Genomic DNA, 10,035 nt, shown 5'->3' with positions numbered 1-10,035 from the left:
TAACCGACTGAGCCACTCAGGTGCCCCTGCTTCTCTCTCTTTTAATCTGCCTCTTAGTGATTTATTTCCTCATGTGATTTGTAATTTTTGACTTTGAGCTCATCTGCAGCAGAGTTGTTTTCCATGGAGTTCTGTGTGCCATGGACTTTGAAAGTGTTTCTAATAGGTCAGTTGCACAGTTTACTGCTGCCAAGACCCTGCAGGTTTCATGAATCATGACCAAAATTTTATGTTGAATTTTTAGTTCAAGAATCCTGCGTCAGATGCAAAGTTTGTGTGTTTGTGTGTGTGGTATCTTTCTAAGGGTATATGAATAAATTAATCCTTTCTTTTATTTGATATTATGTAGACACAGAATTAGTAGAATAGAGCACAAGGTTTTCAAATGTCTCATTTTTATTAAAGTTGTTTTTAGTTCCATATTTCAGTTTTATTTCAAAGTGGGAAAAATTGAGCTCTCACTTACACTCATTTATGTTGTAGAGTGTAGAGTTTGTTGTTTTAAATTAAATCAGAGCTTCCATGCTTGGATCCTTTTTTTAAATGCCTTCTCTATTAGCTGTTGCTGTTTTCTCCTCCGGGATGAAAGGCAGTGAGGCTTGAAGAATAGACTTCTTGTCTATAATTTATAGACTTGATTGGAATGCACCGTGAATTATCCTTGTGAAGCCTTAATAATTCACTGCTTGTTGGGGAATTGGAAACTATTGATTCATGTTCTGCCCCAGGAGATGTTACTTCTCTCTGCTAAGGGTACATTATAAGGCTGGGTTTGGGCTTCCACTCTGCCAACAGGCGGAGTATTGCCCACTTTTCAATCTAGTATGCATGGAAGTCTTTCTCAGTTCTAGCAGGTAAAGTTTTGATACAGAATTTACTGTATTTCCACATCTTTCTCTCAGATGTTACCCAATTAAACCAAACTTCCTAGAGAAATGAGAGATTTCTCTTTTATTGGAGAATATGTTTGAGACCTGGACTGTCCAATAAGGGAGTCACTCACCAGTCACATGTGACCCCTGAGCACTTGAAATATGGTCAGTTCAAACTGAGATGCATTGCAAATGCAAAATACATAGTATGAAAAAAATGTAAAATATGGTGTTAATAATTATCGATTACGTGTTGAAATGACAGTATTTTGGATATACACCGGGTTAAATAATTGGGTTATTTCACTTGTTTCTTTTTTCTCTTTTATATGTGTGGCTACTAGAAAATTTTAAATCACTTATGTGGCTAGCATTATATTTCTCCTGGACAGCACTGCCATAGGGTCTGACGAATAGGGAAACCTGTAAGTACTCTAATAAGAACGACTTTTGGTTTGTCCTTTCCTCTCTGCACTTCCATTCACCATTGCTTTTACCACGTGATGCATTTAAAAAAATATTTTACTTATTTATTTACTTATTTTAAGATTTTATTTTTAAGCAATCTCTGCACCCAACATGGGGCTTGAACTCACAACTCTCAGATCAAGAGTTGTATACTCTACCCACTGAGCTGGCCAGGAAACCCAACAACGTCCTGATTTTTTGGGTTGAATTAATGCTGTACTACCACAATGCAGGACAATGTAAAAAGGGTTGCATCTCACTTGGGGGGAGTTGTAAGGTCAGCATATAAGGCGAAAACTGGATGTAGTCAAAATTATCCTTGAAAATCCCTCACACTGTCCCTGTCAAGCCACCTTTTAGGTCCCACCCAGGCAATTTTTTCTCTGGGGCAGATTAGGGCAGATCCCTCTTTCTTCATTTAGACCAGATGAAGCAGTTGGCTTATGTTGGTGCCATATTATAGCAAAATACAAATCTTAAATCCACAGTCACCCTCAGCATGGAGAGATGCCTTCTTGGGGGAAGCAGAAGGGACTGAGGTCCATAGGGAAGCAGGACATTTATCCTTTTTGTTCACTTGCTGTAGAAGGGGGACATGCCTACTTAATTTATGTTTCTCTCTTTTCCCCTACCAGTCTTTCTGTTTCTTTTTTACATTTGCTAAGTTGTGATAGTTGAATTTGCATATTTTAGCATGGAAAGGTCTCCCTCTTCTCCAGATCTAATACTCTGTGTATCTCTGTTTCTAAATGTTTATAAAAAGTCAAAATGAAATTGCACAATCATGTGAGTATACTTAATGCCATTAAACTTTAAAATGGTTAAAACGGTTTATTTTATGTTATGTATATCTTACCATCGTAAAAAAGTCATAATGAAGCATAATTACAATTAGTGGGGTAAAAAGGTGGGACTTTGGAGTCAGGCAACATTGGTGAGTGGAGATGTCACAGTTTGGGTTCTCCAGAAAGCAAACTCTGAGACTGCATTAAGCGTTCAGGATGTTTATTTTTTTATTTTTTTTTTCAACGTTTATTTATTTGTGGGACAGAGAGAGACAGAGCATGAACGGGGGAGGGGCAGAGAGAGAGGGAGACACAGAATCGGAAACAGGCTCCAGGCTCTGAGCCATCAGCCCAGAGCCTGACGCGGGGCTCGAACTCACGGACCGCGAGATCGTGACCTGGCTGAAGTCGGACGCTTAACCGACTGCGCCACCCAGGCGCCCCAGGATGTTTATTTTTAAATAGTCTTTTCAGGGGCACCTGGGTGGGTCAGTCAGTTAACCATCTGACTCTTGATTTTGGCTCAGGTCATGATCTCACGGTTCATGGGATCGAATCCTGTGTCAGGCTCTGTGCTGATAGCATGGAGCCTGCTTGGGATTCTCTCTCTCCATCTCTCTCTGCCCCTCCCCTGCTCTTTCGCTCTCTCTCTCTCCCTCTCTCAAAATAAATAAACATTTTTAAAAAAGAAAAATAAAAAGGCTCTTGGAATCAACACCTATGGAAGGGAGAGATGGGAAGCAGGAGTGGGTAGAGGGAAAAATTCAGTTGTGCTACAAGCTCTCCCAACAGCCTCATTCAGGCTCACAGGGAGCTCTGGAGTGAAAATGGCCCTACAGAGTTGTGCCATAAAGTTAAAATGGTCAGGCCTTTATATCCCAGCTTCAATAATGTGGGCTGTCCCTGGAAGGGTGTAACCATGAATGGAGTGTTCTCTGCAGCAAAGGAAGTTCCTGGAGGGTTGACAGCTGAAGGCTCTCTGTAAACAACACTGTCACAGCTGGAGTGACAAGTCCCTCTTTGAAGGGGGGTCTGCACACTGAATTAATTTTGAGAAATTATTTCTACAGAATGGGGCTTCTTCATGGGATAGGAAATTACATGTCCTGCTCTCCTTCTAAAGTGAAAGACCATTTGAGGACTCTTTCCATGAACTTTGAATCCTGAACAAAATGACAGAAGGATGAAAAATGGTTGATGTTCATACTCTCCTGACTAGAGGATGCAGTATTTCTGTTGCCCTGGTTCTGGCCCTGTTTCTCTCTCTCTCTTTTTTTTTTTTTAAAGACGGCTTCACACGCAGCACAGAGCTCAACACAGGGCTTGAACCCATGACCCTGAGATCAAGACCTGAACTGAAATCAGAAGTCATACACTTAACCAACCAAACCACTCAGGTGCCCATTCAGCCTTGTGTTACACAGCTTCCCATTCAGTCTGTGATCTGTTCAGTATCCCTCTAATTAATATCCTCTTTTCAGCTGAACTTAGCCTATTTCTTTTGCTTGCAACCAAATAACCCCAATTGATGCACTGGGGTTCAGATCCTGGCCCCACCACATTTAAGTGTTTGATCTTGAGTAAGTCTCTGTAGGTCTTGTTTTCTCTCATCTCCAAATTTGGTACAATAAAGTCTACCTTGCAGGGTAGAGCCGTGGTAAGAAACAGCGTATGCCCAGAATTGTAACCAATAGTCTAAAGAGGTTATAAAATTAATAAAAACAGTTTCTGCTTCCTGCTCTCAGTCTACACTGTGAGCTACTCTGCTAGAATATCAAATGTTGTATATGAAAAATGCGCGAATAATGAGGACTTCTTGTTTGCCAGATTTGTATTTGGAACTGGACTTCAGTGTTCCATGCTCTGTATGGCTCTTCCCCAAAGGCCTTGAGGGGTGACAGCATTCATGACACTGCAGCATAAATTATTAGGATGAAGGAAGGAGACAGTAATCTGTCTTTCAAGAAGTGTTGGACCAATGGGTGATCAGATGGAAAGTTTAAAAAATATATGTCCAAGGGGGTTGATAGCGATATCCTTAAAAATTGCTAAATTGGAAAAGGTGACTAATAACTGCCTTGGGATTTAACTGTATTGAGTAAAATATGCTTTGATGGGTATTTTTCATGTGTAGAGACACTGATTGATTTGACCTATGATGCATGTGTTTCTGTGTGTATAGATACCGTGTGGGATTTTAACTGGGTTCTGTTGTGCTTTGCCACAAAAAGAAGGATGAGGAAAAAGTGAAAAGATTCCCTAATTCAGTTCTTCAGATGCTGCAGCTTTTAGACACTCCTCCCTTGCCCCTCAAATCAGCCCTCACTGCCAACATCAGAATATTCAAATGTTTTCTTAGTTGAATTATTTATGACTTTGTGTTCTTTAGACTACAAGTGAAAAAAGCTGAATGAAAAATTAAATGGTTGCTATTGAAATATTTACAGATGGAAGGATATGATGTCTGGGATTTGTTTCAGAAAATGTGGGTGGGAGGCAAATAGCTGGCATAGTTAGGACAGGGTTAGTTACAGGTTAATGTTCTGGGGGGCTGGATAATAGTACACAGGGCTCATTATTTTATTCTGTCTACTTTGTATATGTTTAAAATTTGCTAAAACAAAACACTTTGAGAATTGGATGATTATAGTTAGTTAAAATATGTATGCATAAAGCAAAGACTGGAAGAGAATGCCTAACAGTGAAGAGTTATATTAGCTGTTAGAGTAGATGAATTATGGGCAAATTAATTTTTGAAATTTCATTGAATATTATTCCAATTTTTATTTTTCAATAAATAAAAAAATCCAAAGGAAAGAAAAAACACACCAAAAAACTCTTTGAGGGTAAGAATCCGTGCTGCGCTGGAGCTGGCTTGTATCAGATTGAGAGAACATTGTTAAATTTTTAGGAATTTTGCATCCTGGTTAATATCCTGTAAGTACCAAAACTGACGTGGTGAGAATATTGTTACCTCAGAAATCAAGCAAACACTAGAAATAAGTACTCCCAAGAACTAGTTGTTAAACATTTACCAGCATACCACCCGTAAGAACTGTGTCAAATGCTTTTCTGCCCAGAATTATCTAAAGATCCTGAAATTAATGGGTAGGTACTTATGAATTTATTCCACGCATATTTAGTGAGGTCCTACCATGGGCAAGGAGCTATGCTAGGCACTTTGTGGGGGATAGAAAATATTATCTAAAGAAGAGGAAGATACTCTAAACTTTGTGAGATAATATATACCTAAGAGATTAGAATACAAATATGGCAACTGTGGAAGTTGATGCTCAGTCATCTGCAAGGACTGAAGGTAGCTGACAGCCTCCAGCTAAGTGCCTTTATGATCCAACCCTAGCTTTCTTTCTTTTAAAAAAATTTTTTTTTGTAATGTTTTATTATTTATTTTTGTGAAAGTGAGAGAGAGAGAGACACAGTGGGAGCAGGGGAGGGGCAGAGAGAGAGAAGACCCAGAATCCAAAGCATTTCCAGGCTCTGAGCTGTCAGCACAGAGAGCCCGACACAGGGCTCGAACTCACAAGCTGTGAGATCATGACCTGAGCTGAAGTCGGACGCTTAACTGACTGAGCCACCCAGGTGTCCCCAAACCCTAGCTTTCTAAGTGTACACTAAATTGTACACTTTTTTAAAATTTATATCCAAATTAGCGTATAGTGCAACAATGATTTCAGGAGTAGATTTCTTAGTGCCCCTTACCCATTTAGCCCCTCCCCCTTCCCACAACCCCTCCAGCAACCCTCTGTTTCTTCTCCACGTTTAAGAGTCTCTTATGTTTTGTCCCCCTCCCTGTTTTTAGATTATTTTTGCTTCCCTTCCCTTATGTTCATCTGTTTTGTCTCTTAAAGTCATCATATGAGTGAAGTTATATGATATTTGTCTTTCTATGACTAATTTCACTTAGCATGATACCCTCTAGTTCCATCCACATAGTTGCAAATGGCAAGATTTCATTCTGTTTGATTGTCGAGTAATACTCCGTTGTATATATGTATATACACCAAATCGTCTTTATCCATTCATCCATCGATGGACATTTGGGCTCTCTCCATACTTTGGCTATTTTTGATAGTGTTGCTATAAACATTGGGGTACATGTGCCCCTTCAAAACAGCACACCTGTATCCCTTGGATAACTACCTGGTAGTGCAATTGCTGGGTCATAGGGTAGTCTATTTTTAATTTTTGAGGAACCCCCATACGGTTTTCCAGAGTGGCTGCACCAGCTTGCATTCCCACCAGCATGCAAAAGAGATCCTCTTTCTTCGCATCCTCGTCAACATCTGTTGTTGCCTGAGTTGTTAGTGTTAGCCATTCTGACAGGTGTGAGGTGGTGTCTCCTTGTGGTTTTGATTTGTCTTTCCCTGATGAGGAGTGATGTGGAGCATTTTTTGACGTGCTGGTTGGCCATCTGGTTGTCTTCTCTGGAGAAGTGTCTATTCATGTCTTTTGCCCATTTCTTCACTGGATTATTTGTTTTTTGGGTGTTGAGTTTGATAAGTTCTTTATAGTTTTGGATACTAACCCTTTAACTGATATGTCGTTTGCAAATATCTTCTCCCATTCCTTCGGTTGCCTTTTAGTTTTGCTGATTGTTTCCTTCACTGTGCAGAAGCTTTTTATTTTGATGAGGTCCCAATAGTTCATTATTGCTTTTGTTTCCCAGAAATGACTTGTTTTTATATTGGGTTTTCCCTTCTGTGAACATACATGTCTATTATTCAGGTTTTATTTTATCTATTTTAGTAAAGTTGTATTATTTTCTCTGAAAGCTCCCACACACTTTAGATTAAGCTTATCCAGATGTATGTCATAACTTTTGCTATTACTGTAACTCAAATATTTTTCTAACTGGCACATATGTTGTCTTTGTACGTATGTGTGAGTGTGTATGTGTGTGTTTACCTACCTATAGAGTATATACATCTCCTTAGCCACCTTCTTGAACTCTTTAAAAAACTGATTCTTCCTTCTTGGAGTTACCTCAATATGTAATAAAATGGTCTCCAAATAATGATTTTTTTAAAATCTCTTTCAAAAGTTGTACCTTTTATTTATTTTTCTTGACCTTCCACATTCGATAGGTTTTCCAGAAAAACATTTAACAATAGAAATAGTAACTGGCATCTTTGTCTTGCTTCCATTTTTTAAATAACAATCTTATTGAGATATAACTTACATACCATAAAATTCACCCTGTTAAAGTGTACAATTTAAATCCCCTCTCCCTCTCTCATACTTTCTCTAAAATTTAAAAAAAAATGTAAAAAATTAGCTAGATTTGTATTTAATAGTGAAAAAATTAGATTGCTTCACAGTATTATAGAATTTCTTATGTAAAAATACAATATTCATTTTTATTTGTGTATTAAAGAGTCTGAAAGAATATGTACCAAACTGTTACTACTATTTAAGGAAAGAAGGGGAGGGTATCAACTTTTGTGTTTTCATTTTGCACGTAGTAGAAAATTACACACAAATATGCCTCAATAATAAATTGTATCTATTGGCCAAGTAACCAAAATGTCCAGCCTTAAAGTGGGCTTTGTTGAGGGAATGACACCAGGGTTCAACAATGTCATTCAGCTGCTAGCTTTCCTCTGGCTTGTAACTCTGTCTTCAAAGGTGAAAGCTTCTTGAGGACATTATGTTAAGTGAAATAAGCCAGACATAAAAGGACAAACACTGTATGATTCCACTTATATGAGGTAGTTAGAGTGGCCAGACTCATAGAGACGGAAGTAGAAGGGTGGGTGCCAAGGATTTGTGGGGAGTGGGAAAAGGGGAGTTGTGGTTTTATGGGTATAGAGTTTCTTTTTGCAAGATGAAAAGTTTTCTGGAGATTGGTTGCACAATGATGTGAATGTGTACTTACAAATGGTTAAGGTGGCAAAGTGTATGTATATTTTGTACCACGGTTTAAAAAATATATTACATTAAAAAAAAAAAAAAAGGCCTTATCCCAAAGCTGGCTCCCCCTGGTGGTGGGAGGGTTGCTGGCACATTCAGGCCTGTGGATTTCTGTTACTTGTCACACAGCAGTCGTGGGCACATGCCTGTTCCTGAATCATGCACCTTCTAGGGACCCATTTGTAAACTTAGGGAGAAATTTTGGTTGTTATAGTGATTGGGCATTTAGAGACTGTGGGCCAGAGATACTAGATTCTGATAATGTATAGGACAATCCAATCCAACACAGAATTTCCCTACATCTTGCATGACTTTTAATGTCCTATTTGACTTTAATATACATTTAAAAAACCTGTTTATAATCATCTGAACCTAGAACCTAACTCCATTTTATATATAACATGAACTATTTTTGCATGTTCTTCATATATACTGAACTTGAAGATATGAGAATTATGGGTAAAGTGAGAGAAAATAGTACTTTGTTTCACTTGGAACTTTACCAAGAGTTGTTCACTATTTCAGAAAATCATGTTTTCAACAACCAACACCACTGACGGTATTTGAGTTACCAGCTCAGCCCTGCATATTGCAGTTCACACTGCATAATGCAATTCACACTGCATATTTTATCTCAGAAATCAGGATGTATCCTATGATCAGTGACATCTTAGATTCTATGAAATACGGTACTGAATATTAGTATGCATTTGCAGCTATTGCCAGAGCCGTTTCTCTCTTGAGTTCTTGTAACAACCTCCCGGCTGATCTCTCTGCTTCCACCCAGCAGTCTATTCTCAATAGAGCAGCCAGATTTTTCTTTTTAAAATGTAGATGAGATCGTGTCACTCCTCTGCTCCAAACCTTCTAACGCGCCATTTTACGGAGTGTACAAGCCTTGCAATGTCCTATGAGGCCCTGCGAGATCTGGCTCTGTTACCTTTCTGACACATCTGCTTCTGCTTTTTCTATTACTGACTCCAGTCCACCTCACTGGCCACTTAAAGCGCACACACTCACCAGACAAGCTTCTGCCTCAGGGCTTTTGCACTGTCTATTCCCTCTGCCTGGACACTGTCCCCCTAGACAGGTGCATGATTCATTCCCTTACCTCCTTCAAATCTTTGCTGTGATGTTACTTTCTAGTGAGGTCTGCCTTGACCGCTCTATTTTAAGCTGCAACCCTCTACTCACTTCCTTACTGTTTCTTTTTTCCCCCATCATCCTTATTAACTTCTTTATTTTTTTTTAATGTTTATTCATTCTTGAGACAGAGAGAGAGACAGAGCATGAACGAGGGAGGGTCAGAGAGAGAGGGAGACACAGAATCTGAAGCAGGCTCCAGGCTCTGAGCTGTCAGCACAGAGCCCGAAGCGGGGCTCGAACTCACGGAGTGGGAGATCATGACCCGAGCCGAAGTCGGCCGCTCAACCGACTGAGCCACCCAGGTGCCCTCCTTATATAATATATAATTTACTTATGTGTTGTGTTGATTGCTGTCAGAATGCAAATTTCATAAGGTAGGGATTTCTGTCTGTATAGCCAGGAAATTTAGGAGAGTGCTCAAACACTATTTGTTGAATGAATGGTGATTCTGCCAGTAGGCACAAGCCTCTAACTATCTCATTATGTCTCCTATTATTGTTGTGCCCAAGCATCTACACAGTGAAATAGATATCATTTTATAATGAATTATTTTCCTCTTATCTCTCTCTTATATTATAATTATAGCATATCCTAAGTTGTATTATACTATCTATTGATTTGCTAAGTCAGGATGGTGAAGTAGTATTATGAAACGTTTGTTACAATATCAGGGTTTGGATGTTAAGGTTGAGAACTGCAGGTTTAGACTGTTCCAAAGGCCACTCCTGGAACTGCGGGTGGAGATAATCCCAGCAAACTGCCTGGCTGCTTCCTGGATGGGGGTGGGGTGGGGTGGGGTGGGTGTTGGGGAGGCCACCACAGCGTTGGCAACC

The sequence above is a fragment of the Lynx canadensis genome, chromosome B3 (assembly GCF_007474595.2).
Source record: "Lynx canadensis isolate LIC74 chromosome B3, mLynCan4.pri.v2, whole genome shotgun sequence".
In the NCBI taxonomy this organism is placed as follows: domain Eukaryota; kingdom Metazoa; phylum Chordata; class Mammalia; order Carnivora; family Felidae; genus Lynx; species Lynx canadensis.
The sequence above is the reverse complement of the archived record's forward strand: the minus strand, read 5'-3'. Positions refer to the sequence as shown.